At 50.9% G+C, this 14,534-nt stretch overlaps 1 protein-coding gene across 9 annotated transcripts in view; it reads left to right on the forward strand.

The window, feature by feature from the left end:
• Positions 1 to 1,101: 1,101 nt before the first annotated feature.
• Positions 1,102 to 14,534, forward strand: part of MAPT (microtubule associated protein tau) — a 45,654-nt gene continuing 32,221 nt past the window's right edge. For 4 of the 9 annotated variants that reach the window (XM_065698812.1, XM_065698816.1, XM_065698818.1 and 1 more), the window contains exons 1-2: positions 1,108 to 1,242; positions 2,237 to 2,314. The gene's annotated coding sequence lies outside the window, so the exon portion shown is untranslated. Of the gene's footprint in view, positions 1,243 to 1,268; positions 1,497 to 2,236; positions 2,315 to 10,428; positions 10,449 to 14,534 lie in introns of those variants that run through there. The other 5 variants (XM_065698820.1, XM_065698819.1, XM_065698813.1 and 2 more) reach the window with 5 other exon arrangements.

Raw genomic sequence — 14,534 nt, forward strand, 5'->3', positions numbered from 1 at the left:
TTCAGTTGGTTTTTTTTTTTCCCTCATCTGATTGTACTTTGTACTTATTAACAGTGTAGGAAGAGAAGGGCTTTGACTTTCCATAGACCCAGATGGACCATTCCCAACCCAGTCTGCTTTAAAACTCCCTGACGCTGCAGGTTCCACATCTGTGTCTCTGTTGAGCTTTTTTCCTCTTTGGAGCCTCTGCCTGTTCTTGGACTGTCATTTACCATTACCATTTACCATTACCATTCTTAGACAATCATTTACCCTTGATTTGCCTGACACAAGATCCCTCCTGTGGTTTCTCCACTAAATCAGACTCCTGGTGACAGCGGCCCCGGAACACAGGGCAGTGATTCCATTGAGGGATGCCCACTGTGTCCGTATGGCTCCTGAGCTGCTCCAGAGCATCTCCAGGTGAAGCAGGCCATGGCGGGAGGGCTCTCCTGGGAACTTCTTCAGTCCCAGTGCTGCGGGTCCTGTAGAGGGTGCTGAGGAACCTCAGTGCTGGATGCAGGGTGCCACAGGGTGGTAACACATCATCCCATGGCTCCTCCATGGAACCTGTGCGGACAACGGAGGGGAGCTGTGCACAAGGTTGCCTTCCCTTTGGAGTGTGGAGCTCACCAGGTGAGGGGATGCCGTTAGCATCAGTGTTCATCCCTTTGGATACTGAGGGGATGCCGTTAGCATCAGTGTTCATCCCTTTGGATACTGAGGGGATGCCGTTAGCATCGGTGTTCATCCCTTTGGATACTGAGGGCTGCAGTGAATCCCACCTTGAATCAGCGAGGGATGAGGGGCTAAACGGGAGGGGCAGTGCTTCCCGTCACTCCCGGGCTGTGAGCGGTGGTGTGCGCTGCGGGACTTCGGGGCACCCCATCCCCATCCCGCCCCCTCACCACCGGGCACAAAATGGCGCTGAGGGATGAGGGGCTCTCTGTTGATGCGGGCAGGGGCAGCGCTCGAGCGCCCCCTGCCGGGCGGGCGGCTAGCTCCCGCTTCCCCGCAGACAAAAGGCGGTGGCGGCGGCCCCGCCCCCGCCCTGCCTGCGCGGGGCGCAACTGCGCATGCGCGGGGGAGCCCGCTCCTCTATAGTGGTGGTGGTGAGGGGGGGGTTACGATGCGCGCGGCGCATGCGCGCTCCCGCGCCGGCTCGGCGAAGGTTCCGGAGCTCGCGCGTGCCCCCGCCCCGCCCGCGCCTCCGCCGCTGTCACCCGCCGCCCGGCTCCGGTGCGGACTCCCCCTGCGCGGCAGGTACGGGCGGGGCGGCGGGAGGAACGGAGCTGGAGGGGGTGTGCGGGTGCTGCGGGCACGGGCACGGGCACCCGCTGTGTCCCGCTGTCCCCGCGCCCAGAGCGTGAACCGGGTGAAAAGGGGTAAAAACCGCACTAAACCGCCCCAAACGCGGCTGTTTCAGCTCCAAAACCGCCGCGAAGGGGCGTGTCACCGGCGGGGCCGCTGCAGCAGAGCGAGGGGCGGCCCCTGCGGCAGCGCGGCCGCGGCTGCAGGTGCGCGGCGGGGCGGGATGGGGGAATAAGGGCGTTTTTTCGCGTTCCTCGCCCATTTTCGCCGTTTTCCTACCCCGGTGCCTGCGGCGGGCGCGGCCGGGGCTGTGGCGCCGGGGGGCTGCGGCAGGAGGGCGGGCAGCGCCTTCCCGCCCCGGCGCGGTGCCATCTTCTGCAGCCGCCCTCGGGGAGGGGGGGGCGCGGGGCGGTTGTAATTAACAACGATCAATTAATCAATAGTAAGAAATCATGAGGAAAAGGTGGCTTAAAAACGGGAGCTGTCCACGCCCTGCCCCACATTTTGGGGGTGGAAGCGTTATGGAGGTTATGGCACCCCGGTGATGCCCTGCTTTGTGCATCCGCAGGGTAAGGGGTGCTGGTGTTTAACGTTACCGGTGGGTTCCTGCCCTGCTGAGCTCCGGGGTCTTTCCTCATGGGGTTGGGGATGCCGGTGCCCCATGGGGTTGGCACTGGGGTGGTGGTACCCGGTGTAAATGGAGGTGTTGGCAGGTCCTGGATGTGCCTTATACCTCACCAGCATCCCCGTGTCATGATGAAATTTCCCCTCTTGTCCCTGTCATCAGCCTCTTTCCATGCTGCTGTTCATTCTTGTCCCAAAATCACCTTAGGTGGGCCATGGGGCTGGCCCCGTTCTGTGCTTTGCCCTTATTCCCTTCAGGTGCTGGGTGTTTCTTTGTTTTAAATCTAACTTCACCATGTGGAAAGGGAAGTTTTCTCACCAGGTGTTTCCAGGCACGCTGTGTGGCATCCCCTGCCTTGGAGCAGTTAAAGCCGTGAGGAGCAGAAACAGCTCATTCCAGGTGAGGGATGGAGATTGCTGCCTGCATCCCTGTCTGCCCAGGGGAGGTTGGTTTGAGCCCTAGAGATGCAACCTTGTTTGTTTGCAGAGGGAAGCTGCCATCACTTTAAAGGGAGTTTCTCCTTCCATTTGCTGGTGGTACCACCACGCGAGGTGCAGCTCCATTTGCAGCAAGGGGCTGGTCTTGCTTAGAAACGGTGTGGCTGGAAGGAGCTGCTGAGATGAGCTAAGCTGTCACTCCAGTTCTTGGTGTGCCGCGTATTCCTGAGCTGCCCTGCCTTTATCCGTGTGGATCTGGGCACATGTCGAGGTGTGTCTGAATGAGTGGAACAAAATTCACTACTGAGAAGCATTAATCTGGTGTGTTGAGCAGTGGCTGCCCTCTTACAGCTGATGAAGGGGTTTTACCTTTGCTGCCAATACCTCAAATCTGGAGTATATAATGGCTTTCCTTCTACAGGTCAGGTTTTTTGCCTGTTTTCTCAAGGTGCTCAATCACAAGAGGTCTCAATTGGGCACTTACAGGCTAAGCCTGAGGGAAGGAAAATGAAAATCTCATTTTCTCTATAAATGAGAAATAGTCAAACCCAGATGGAATCACGGAATGATTTGGAAAGGACCTTAAAGCTCATCCAGTTCCACCGCTTGCCAGAGGCAGGGACACCTTCCACTAGAAGCAGCTTGCTCTGGCCTGGCCTTGAACACTGCCAGGGATGGGGCAGCCACTTTGTTCCCTCTTGTTATGCAAAATACTTGGTTTTACCCCAAGATACATGACTTAAGGAGGAAGGCAAGGTGCTGGCTGACTTACCTGCAGTGCACAGAGGTTTCCAGGCAGGTAATTTACACCTGATAAAAGTATCCTGTTGTCTCATTCATGCTGTAGATAGAGGAATGGTGTTTGCTAAGGGGGATATGGCTGTGGCATGCTTTCCTGTGCACCCCCTAGTATTAGCAGAAGTATCTCATGATGCTGAATGCTTTTGGAAATGAAGACTTGTGTTCAGGGCTTTGGAATTACAATGCAGGTGGGGTTGTTTTTGGGACCCATCTCTTGTGTTCCAGGGAAATGGAATGCTTGTCCCACAGGCTGGGTGCTTGGGTCTCCATCCTCCATAAGGCTTGACTGCAGCATCAGAGGATCTTAGGACAGTTGGGTCTTGAACATATAGAGCTTGAAATGAAGCACCTGGTGAGCTCTGGTGGTTTAAAAGGTTGTTGGGCCATTAGTGTGCACATGGAGGTGTGCAGTGCTGTGGGTCTTGTCTTCATCGTGCACAGCCAGGAGCTGATCCTTGAGAAACCTGAACTAAAACAGCCTTGCTTGTGTTAATGAGTGAAAGTGCAGAGCATGGCTGTTACCATTTGAAGCCTTTAAATGAAAGCCAGAGAGGCGCATATGGTCAGCCCTGCTCTGGAGCAGCTCGCTGCTGATCTGCAGTGTTCAGTGAACTTGTTGCAAAGGTCCCATCTGATGTGAATGTGGGACAGATCAAGGTGTTGTGGTGTCTGCCTGTGAGAGCAAGGCTGTTTGCTGCTCTGCAAGAGGCAGGTGGCATCACAGATAAGATGTGGACCTTTATCCTTCATCAGCTGGGATTAGCCAAGATGAGGACAAGCAACGGGACCTCTGTGTGCCCTGTGAGGAGCTCCCATAGAGAGGATGTGGGACTGCGCCCTTCAGGTGACAAGGTGCAGGTCACAAGTGCGATAGCATGGGGTTTGTGTCTCTCCCTCCCTCATTACTTGTCCTTTTCAAGTTCTATGTTAAGTATTTACAGGTCAGGCTTCTAATTTATTCTTCCTCACCCTGCATCTCTGTCTCACCTTCCAGCCTCTTTCTTCCCAAGGCATTTCATTCAAACTGTCCCATTCCCTCTGTGCTTAATAAACTGCACTTCCAGCACGACCCAGTAAACATATTTATCTGTCCTGAACAAGGATGCTGCAGTGTTCTCATTTCCTTCCCAAAAGCCATGGGGAAGACTGTTCCCTGGCCGGGAGAGCAGTCCTCATAGGATAAAAATGAGGGAAATGCCCTTTCCATGCTGAAGCTGAGCCTGGTGGATCTAGCCAGGGACACTTGGAGTATGCTGGTAAGGTGGGTGTCCTCATCTTCTGCCTTTCATGTTCCTCTGGTTCGTTTGAAAGAGCTCTGTTCTTCATTGCATGCTTGTGGATCTGAGTTGCAGCATTGTCTAAGTGTTTGGGTATCACCTTGTGCCTTGTGTATTTGCTGAGCAGTTTTCACTGTGTAATAGCAGGGAGCAGAGCAAATTGTTCCTTGATGACATTTGTATCCTCATTTGGAAGTTGGGCTTTGCAGCATTGTGGGGCTGTTAGAAATGGATGGGGAAAGCCATGTTCAAAATGCTTTTAAGATGGGGTGTCTGCTGCTTCCTCTGAAAGCCTGCGTCCATCAGCACAGGAGGAACAAACCATCCTGACACATCCAGTGGAACTGCTTTGCCTGTCGGGGTGTCTGAGTGCTGCTGTTTGAGATGCAGGTGCTGGGTGTACCCACGTCCAGACTTCCACACAAATCCATTTTGGCTTGCAGAGCATGCCAAATGGGATCATGAAGCAGTGTCTGAGGGTGGTCTTTTTTTCCCCAGTAGGAATGTTATTCAAAAGCTGGAAGAAAGCTGTTGGGTTTGTCTTGAGCAAAATAAACTACTGCCAGCCCATCGTGCTGATGAGGCTTGGTTGTGGTTGGGCCTTTGGAGAGGGTGCTGCTAATCTGGCTGTAGCAGTGCTCTGACACTTGATGAATTAGGCGAGAAAGAATCGGGGTGCTGGCTTCCACCCAGCTCCCGGTATCTTTCACTTTGCTTAGCCTGCTGGCTGAGGAGGTCAGTGGGCTAGTAGGCTGGCTTATTCCTTCCTAGGCTATGTGCTAGCTGGTCATAGGTGTGGGGCTGGTCTGGGAGGTGGAAGCTTGTACTGAAGTGCCCTGGACTTGTGGTAGACTCACGGGCCCTTCATCTGGGTGATGTTGGGAGGGTGTACGGTGTGTTTGGCACATGGCACAGGTTTAGGAGGGTTGTGGTTATGCATACAAGTAAAGCAACCAGCCCCTGGACAACAGGGTCTGTGTTGTGCTCTCTGCATGTATGGCTTGCTCTAAGGTCTGTGAAAAAGCACTGTGAGCCCTTTCTTGCCAAGCAGAATGGGTGCCTCTGGCTGTATTAGGACAGCTGAGACTGTTAAATCCAGTTCCTGCCCCATAGCCAAGTGGAGGGGGAGCCTCAGACTCTGCATCTTGGCTATTCCCAGGCTCTGTTCAGAGAAGCTGCAGCTGATGTCTTGGGAGGAGGACAGAAGCTCTCAGGTCTCTCACTAGTGCTGCATTGGAGCTGGGATGGCTTTCTAGGTTTTTCTGCCCATCTGCCTTAAATCTCTGCTTTCTCTCTCAGGAGCTTTGCTTGCTTAACCGTAGGGTTTAGACCCCAGTGGTGGGCTGGTGTGGTGTCTGGGGCTCACCCCAAGGCCATGGCCTTGCTGGTGGAGTGCTCATCAATGAAGCAGGCAGTGCCCCAGTGCATGGGTTGCCAGCAGAGCAGTGCAGAGATGTTCCTACTCATCTTGAACTCCCTGGGAAGGGATTTAGAGTGAGTGATCCTGGGCAGAGGCTCTTTGGTGTCAGGCCCTTGCAGGGCACCCTCAGTTGAGCCAAGGCTGCAGCCCTTGGTTTGGATCACTGCTCCTTCCTGGAGTGTCTGCTGGGTGCAGCATTGCTTGCACCTAGCTTTTCAGCACAACCAGCCCTCAATCCCAAGCTGTCTTGGCAGATCACCCAAAGGTGTGGTGGAGAGAGCAGAGAATTGTGGCCCTTTAGGTAACCCCTTGTGTGGCTTTTAAGGTGGGCACAGTTCTGCTCTGAGGGATCTGAATCTCTTCTTGCAGCAGGATGAGTATCCCCCATCTGCAAGTTAGAGCTTTGTTTCACACTGAAATCTGCTGGTAGTAGGCTGTTATTTAAAGTGCCTGTGGAAGCATATGCAGTTTACACTGGAATCTGGAGGCTGGAGTATCTGTGCCTTGAGACTTGAGTGGAATTTCTTTGCAAGTCTAATGAGCCCTTCATGCTCTTCAGAGATCAATCCACTGATTTTCCACTTTCCCTTCCAAGCTGTCCCATCAGTAAGAGCATTCATTACATGTGGTGTGGCTCCTGATTTCAGTATCTTGTCTTTAAATATCCAAGCAAAGGCAGGACCAGGGGATACCTTCTGTTAAGATGAAGGGATTATTGCTGCAGTTGGGCTAATTATTCCCATCTCTTCAGCCTCCCCGCTGTACCTGCCCTGCCCTCTCTTCCTAGACAAGGTACTGCTGTTTGTCCATCCTCTGTGCCTTCCCTCTGTGCTCTTCTTGCCTTGCTGCAGAGTGGTTATGGGATTGCACCATCTGTGTTCAGGGAAGGTGGATCAGGTGGGTCTGTCCTGTTTGGCTGGTCATTGTGTGTTACTCCAGGTGACTGCAGCTCTGCTGGCTGAGGATGCTCTGAGGCACATGGAAAGGACAGCACCTTACGGAGGTTATTGCAGGATGATGTCTAAGGGACAGGTTATACTAGTTCATAGGAAGAAGGACTGTATTAAACCTTCAACACTTACAAGGGGTTTCATCACCTCTCCTGTATTCATGGCTTTGATTACTGTGTGTGTGACTTTGCCATGGGCTGCAGTTGCAGGACTTTCTGCCACTTGTCAGCATTTCACCTTATGGCTCCCCATCAGCTCCTGTCCCAGACTGTCTGCCTGGAAGAGCCTGGTGTAATTCCAGATGGATTTCATCAGGTCACTTGCTGCAGAATGAAATTCCTTGAGGTGCTTGTAAGTGGCTAAAAAAAAAAAAGCCTCTAAACAAGCCTCTACCCTGAGCCTTGAACACGTCCAGCTCAGAACATGCACGTTTGTTCAGAGTGGTGAAATTCTTCCCTTTGCAGGAAACATTTAATCTCTTACCTGATCAAAGCTTGACTTAGATCCTGGGTGCGTTGGTCTTTCTGTGAAGTATGTGTGCGTCTTGCTCACAAGCATCTCTGCTCCTCTCTGCCAAATGTCACTTGATGTGAGCTTCCTGGTACAGGGACCTCATCTGGCCAGCTGTGCATGTGCTCAGTGGAGCTGGGGGCAGAGGAGGTCTGTCCCAGTCTGGATGGGAGGGCTGGGGCTGGTCATCAGCACCATGTCTGCGTGGTGGTGGTAGAGCTGTGTGTCCAGGCTGACAGCTTCTTTGCACTGGTGGCAAAACATTCTTGTGCTGGTTTGCAGGGCTCAAGGTGGGTGTGTTCCTTGTGTGATTAGTTTGAGGACACAGTGATACAGAAGGGGTGTGCTGGAAGAGCCTGTCCCAAGAGAAGGGATGATCCAGTGGAATGAGCTTCTTGGAGGTTGGATTCTGGCTCTGGCCTTCTGTGAACTCTGGTGGCTGTGTGTCAGTGCAGGCTGGCAGGAGGAACCTCTGCATCAAAATGCGACTTAGATCTGAAAGAGTGCATGTGGTCTGGAGCAAAGGCAACCCAAGATTTGTAGGTGTAGCTTGTGTTCCTTCCCTAATGCTGACCTACCTTGTACAAAGTGCTGACCAGCACCCTGCAGGTGCTGAGGATTTTATTACCCTCCAACTGCAGATCCTGGATGTGGTGGGGTAAGAGCTGCTGGAACTAAGTTACCTTTGTGTATTAAGGTGAGATCTCCAATGGTGCTGGTTTATGTGGCTGTGTTACAGAAGTGGAGCTTCATGTGCTCTCTGCTGGTAGCTGTGTTTTGTGGTGTCAGACATCAGGTGTTAGTAAGCCTAAAGCTGGGATTTAATCCAAAATCAGAATGGCCTTTTGTGGTTTGTTTTCAGCTCCCACTTACTTTACCCTAAGCAAGTCCTGGCCTCTGAAGTTATTGCCTTACATGTGGTTTTACCTGCTTCCTCATCAGCATGACAAACGATGCTGCCCTGGAGCTCGCTGCAGGGGGCTGAGGGAGTCGATTTTAATAAGGGACATCTCCAAATTGGGCAGAAACCGAAGTGCCTTTCCCTTGGCATCTTCTGGTGCAGTGCTGGAGGGCCCTGCAGGCATGTATCACAGAAGTATTAAGTGCTGCTGTTGGGAACAGGAAGGAAAGCAGGAAAGAAGTCCAGCTGAAAGATCTGCTTGAGTGTTGCCTGTAGCCACTGTCCGTCAGTAAGCAAGAGAACAGGTTCAGAAAGGATGGGACTGAAACAGGGTGTTCTGGGCTTCCAGCATGGGGACTGTCTCACCTGCAGCACTGTGAGCTCCATCACTGCCTTTTATTCTATGGCTTTGTAGCCTGCTTTGAATGATCTTTGCTTTTACTGTTAACTGAATTTCCCCACCAGCTCCTCCCTTCCCCCAGGTTACTGCAGGCGAGAGGCAGAGCCATGAATACTGTTGAATGTGAAGGCACTTATTAATGCTTAATCTCTCAAATATGGCACTGCTTTTACTGTGTCTAATAATAGGGTTTATTGTCACGGCTGTCTGAGGTCCGTGCTCAGCTCCAAAGCACATTTCCTGAGTTACTGTTGCTCGTGTGCTCCCGTCATGGAGGAGGTTTTGATTCCATGGGCTTGTTTGCTCTGTCAGCCTCCAAGAGCCTCTTGGTGCTTATGTTCGTAAATGGAAGAATCCTGTACTGTGGTTGTGGCTGCGTTATGTGCAGATCATGGAACCATGGAATGGTTCAGCACCGTGGATCACGCTTCCCGGTCCATACTATGATGCAGAGATCTTCCAGCGGCAGCGAGTGGTGCTGCCTCCCTCGGTAAGGCTGTGACAAAGCACTCTGGCTCTAGGTGTGGTCAGAGCCTCTGCAAGGACCGGCTCTGTTCATGCACTGAAACACCAGCAGCCCTGTTTATTCCAGCCTTTGTATTACGGATTGAGAGAGAGCTTATGACCTTACGAACATGAATGGATCCCTTGTAACCTGAGAGCAGGAGCAACATTATTTTAAGCAAGAAGTAAGGCTCTGCAGCACATGTGACAGCGGAGCTGCATTTAGAGCTGAAAGGGATAAAATCCCTGAGGAGACTGGTTGCACCTCATTTACTTCTAAGAAATATAGTGGGGAAGATTGAGCCTGAATTCCTCGACTTGGGGCAGGTTGAAATTCAGCCAGTTTCCACCTTTCATCCCTGTGGAAAGGACCACTGGCAGCAGCTAGCCTTCCTGCTAATTCCTGGGGAGGATGAAATGCACATGGATTCTGATTTATTTTAAACTTGCTCCTCCTTTAGCCTTTGGTGAGGAGGGGAGATAATGGTTTTACAACTCTGGCTGAATTTATGGCCTGCGTTCCCCTGTGGGTTGTCACTGTTCATACTGCCTGCATCTGCTTTTGTTGCAAAGCTGCTTGTCAGCTCAGTAAAACTAGCATCAAGACAAGCCAGATTGCTACCTGATTGCCATCCCCAGTGACCCAAACTGGGCTAAGACCAGCTGGAGAGAGACGTCCCAGTGCTAAGCAGGGATGTGTTTTGTGGACAGAGGTTTTGATGCTGTTCATCCTCACTTGAAATTCCTTGTTTGTCTTGTGTCTTAGCATGGTGCAAACTGTGCTTCTTTGTAATGAGAAGTAAAGGTAAAAATGAAGCTTCTGTTGGGTTGTTCTTTTTGAAGCAAGAGCTCTGCCTCTCAGACCCTTATAACTTGTGCTGGGTTTTGGGAGATGCTGCTGCTGCCTGCTGCACTGCTAACTGTTCATGCATGCTGTATGAAACCCAGGGCTGGAACAGGCACCACTTCCCAGCAATAACATGACAATGGAGATGTGAGAGCAGCAGAAATGCTTGATGAATATCCTATTGTTTGTGTCTTTTGGTCTTAACAAGAAAAAAAAGGCATTCAGGAAATACACTCTTGACTTTCGACCTCATGTGGGATGTCTCTTTGTCACGAAAAGCAAAAGTAATACAGAAAAGCTAAAGAGAAGCTAAAATTACCCCCTTTGAGCCCTGTCTTGTTGCATGGTGAGTGCTGGAATGAGGGCAGGTCCTGCTAAAGCCCTGAAAACTTGGGAGATATGTCATGTTTGTTTCTTTCTAGGGTAAGAAACCACTGTGTCAAGAGTGTGTGACTCGTTCCCTGTATTTATAGAGAGCCTGTCCTGGTAAGGCATCCGCTGCGTTCCGGTGCTGTCTGTCATCCCTGGGGTGCTGGAACTGGACACTATGGGGCCAAAGGCTATTTGGTGCCCAGTTTGGGTATCAAATGGCTAAAAGTAATGGCGTGGTGAAGTAAGCACTGTGGACAAACCATGTTGTGAGGGTTCGTCACAGGTTGTATAGGGACCTGTGTTCTTGCTGCTGTGGTTTTTCATAGAGTCATGGAATGGTTTGTTTGGAAGGGACCCTAAAGCTCATCCAGTTCCATGGGCAGGGACACCTTCCACTAGAGCAGCTTGCTCCAAGCCCCTGTGTCCAACCTGGCCTTGAACACTGCCAGGGATGGGGCAGCCACAGCTTCTCTGGGCACCCTGTGCCAGCACCTCAGCACCCTCACAGGGAAGGGCTTCTGCCTAAGAGCTCATCTCAGTCTCCCCCCTGCATCTGCAATCTCTGCAGCCAGGAGCTCTGCAGTCTTGGATCCTGCAGAACTGAAACAGTGCTCCCTGGGAAAACTCACCTGGCTTGGCTTCTTCCCTGGGACAGGCTTTCTATCACTGGAAGAGTGATGCCAGCCACAGTGGTATTGCAGTAGCTGGAGCAGATGGTGATGTTGTCATTATTTTAATGTGGATCCATGTGTTGAAACAGCTCAAAATGGCTAAGAAATGAAGGCCAACCTGAGAAGATTCCTTGAATAGCTTTTCTTGCCCTGAGAAGATTCATGTCCACAGCACTTTCCTGCTTCAGTCACTCTGAGCAGGGTCACTCACTTTTGCAAGCTAGAGCTGTGGCAGGAGGAAGGTTTTATATTTAATATCTTCATTACTGTGGCAGCATTGAATATTCACAGAGCTTCTGTCAGGGTGCAGCAAATGTTGTCAGCACTGTGAAATCAAAGGAAGAGGAGCAGCAGAGATCAGAGCAATAAACACTTACCTTGTGTCTTGACGCAGGCTGGAGGCAAAACCTGGATGAAAGCTCATGCTGGCATCCCACACCTTCACTCTCTGCTGTGTTGGTGTTCTAAAGCCAGGGTGAGATGCCCTGTAGCACCACTTTCACACACCAGTTCGGCTGGTAAGGATTCAGTTTCTGCTGGTTTAGTGCCTTGAACCACCTCCCAGTGGGGTGTTGGAGCAGTGCTGGAGGTGTAAGGAATAAGGACCAAGCCTGGCTGGTGGAATTGCAGCCTTGCTCTGCCTGCTTTTGAGGCAGGGGCCTTGCTCTTTTCATCTTTCACAGTTAAAACATTGCTACTCTGAGGCCAAGGTATCTATTTTAGGCCCTTCCTGTGGTGCTGCACACATGCACGCGTTGCTGCCTTGGTTAAGGTAGAAGGCAATATCAAGTGCCCACATTTTCAGGTCCATTCACAGATGTAAGTGAAGTTTTCTTCTCTTAATATTTTCTTAATTTAGGAAGCTTCTGGTCGCACGTTGATCTCAGTGTCAGTATCGTTTCAGCTTAGCACCAACCACAGCAGCATTTTCTGCCTTTGCTCAGGGAGAGGTAGGGGAAGGAAGCTGGTCTGCTGCCTGCACTGAGGCCAGCTGGAGAATGCAGGTGCCTCACCACCCTCCCAGGAAAGGGCTTCTTCCTTATATCTAACCTGATCTTCCTCTGTTTAAGTTTAAACCCATTACCCCATTAGGTAAATATTGGGCTTTTCCATAATTTTCTGTTCATCAGATAATTTGTGGTGCAAGCCTGAGTGCTGGTGAGCAGCAGGGAGGATGCTCTGATTTCCAGTGGCTTGGGCTGAGACTGGGATAGGAAAAGTCAAAGAGAATTAGCTGGCAAATAAGATCTTCTGCCTTCTTTCTGATCCGCTCTGCATGTTCAACTGCTTAAAGGCTTCCCAAGCAAGCAGGATTTTGAGAGAGGGAGAATTTATCCACAGAGTATGTCATGGCTCTGTGAAATGCAGGATACTCTAGCAGGGGGCTGGGGGGAAATCCAAAGGTAAATCCTGCCAAAGAGGCTTCTCTTCTGTTCACAGAGAGCCTGCTGAGCAGACAGGGCAAGCTTTAAAACTGCTGGGGCTTCCTTTTGCTGCGGTGTAAGCCCCTCTGATCAGAGCTTTAATCTACTAAAGTTAGTGGCCTTAGAGACAGCCTGATCTTTGCATTGTAGTATGGAATGTGAAGGGTGATCCAGAGAGCTGACACCCACTGTCCCCAGCCTGCTCCATGACAAGGCTTTACATCTCTGCTGTCCTTGCAGGGAAGATGAGATAGATCTTAGGAGAAGTTCTTCCCTGTGAAGGTGCTGAGGTGCTGGCACAGGGTGCCCAGAGAAGCTGTGGCTGCCCCATCCCTGGCAGTGTTCAAGGCCAGGTTGGACACAGGGGCTTGGAGCAAGCTGCTCTAGTGGAAGGTGTCCCTGCCTGTGGCAGGGGTTGGGACTGGGTGAGCTTTAAGCTCCCTTCCAACAGAAACCAGTCTGCGATTCTATGAATATGGGAATAATGATGTCTTTGGTAACCACTTCATGCTTCTGTCTTTAGCAATTGATGCAAGTTTAGGGTTGCTATTCCTACGTTGCAGATTCCCAGCACATTCCTATTCTTGGAAGATGCCACCTTCTTGGTGCCCTTTTATTTGGACAGAGACATGCAGATAAAACCATTTCCCGTCTGAGTTGAGCTACTCTTGCAGCTCAGGCTGGAGTTGTGTCCCTGGATAATCCTGTCTCCTAATTGCCACCCTGCTTGGAGGCAGCTGCTGAACTGGGCCTAAGCTGCTTTGGGATGGCAAATTCTGTTAGTTTAATTCTCAGCAGCTCTGAGGAACTTGTCAGCACGTGAGCATTCCTTGGCTTTTCTCTAGCATGCCCTGGAGACCTTTGCCAGCTGGTGACCCCAGCAGTTAGCTCCCGGAGCTCTTGGCTGTGCCTTTGTAAGAGCTATTTACTGACAGCTTCCCAAGTCCTTGTGTCTTTGAACCCAGCTTTTCTCTTCCCTTTTGATGCTGTTTGTACAGAATTATGGCATTTCATTGCATGGGGCTTCTGTGCCTCTTACCACCCTCACCTTTCCCCATCTCTTTCTCAGACCTGGTAATATGTCATGACCTGGTGTGGGAGTTGTTTCTTGCCTGGTTTCAGTAACCTTTGGGTTCCAGGTGGGTGTGCATGAAGCCAGTGTGACCATCCTGGCTGTGATGATGTTCCTGGGCCTCAAAGCTGTTCTGCTGTGAACCCAAACCCACCTTATGTCTGCATGGGAGATGTCCAGCTCCCAGAGAAAGGAGTCACTTAAGCTATAACATGGGGAAAATGTGGGGAAAAAGAGCAAAAAACAGATGACAAAATGTACATTTTTGAGACTGTTTCTTTTTCCCTCCTATTGTTGTAAGAGGTATTTGTCTGTCTTTGAACCTGAAGGAAGTTTTTCTAGCTTTTTTGAGCTCCAAACTCCATGGAATTTCTCAGCTCCCTGCATATTAGTGGCTGTGATTAATGCTATCACTATCCATATTCCTGCCTCTGTCAGCTTCTCGGAAAAGCAGTGCTTGGAGATGTACACAAAGATGAAAACGAAGTTGCTTATGAATTATGAACAACCTTTCAGGCTGATGCTGCTTCATGGGGCTGTCACTCCATTTTAATGGTGTAATTCAGATGGACTGATGCTCTATTTGAAAGCCTGTTTATGTTTGATCACCTTTCAGAGGTAACACTCACATAGCTTATGTTTGGTGAGTTTGTTTTCAAAGAGTGAGCACTCACTCATTAGTACTAAGGAGGAGGAGGGCTGTGCCTGAGCACACAGCACAGGAGCCAGGAGGCTTCTCTCTCTCTGGATGATTCTTGGCCATTCTGTGGCTGGTGTGAGAGCTGGTTGGACCCATTGGTGAGTACCAGAGTGTGCAAATCCAGCTGGGATCTCTCATTGCACTCTCCTTCTGCTGAAATCTCTGTGTTTCCTTACACTGTGTGGCTGTAAACCCCCTGTGCTGCAACAGATCTGCCAACACCTCCTTTATTTTGGGACTTGTGCATATGTAAATGGAGCCATTCCCACACTCATGATCCCTGGAGCTGCGCAGTCGGGGTTGCTGCACATCCAGGCTCTGCTTCTGTGACCG

Source organism: Lathamus discolor, chromosome 20 (genome assembly GCF_037157495.1).
Source record: "Lathamus discolor isolate bLatDis1 chromosome 20, bLatDis1.hap1, whole genome shotgun sequence".
Lineage (NCBI taxonomy): Eukaryota > Metazoa > Chordata > Aves > Psittaciformes > Psittacidae > Lathamus > Lathamus discolor.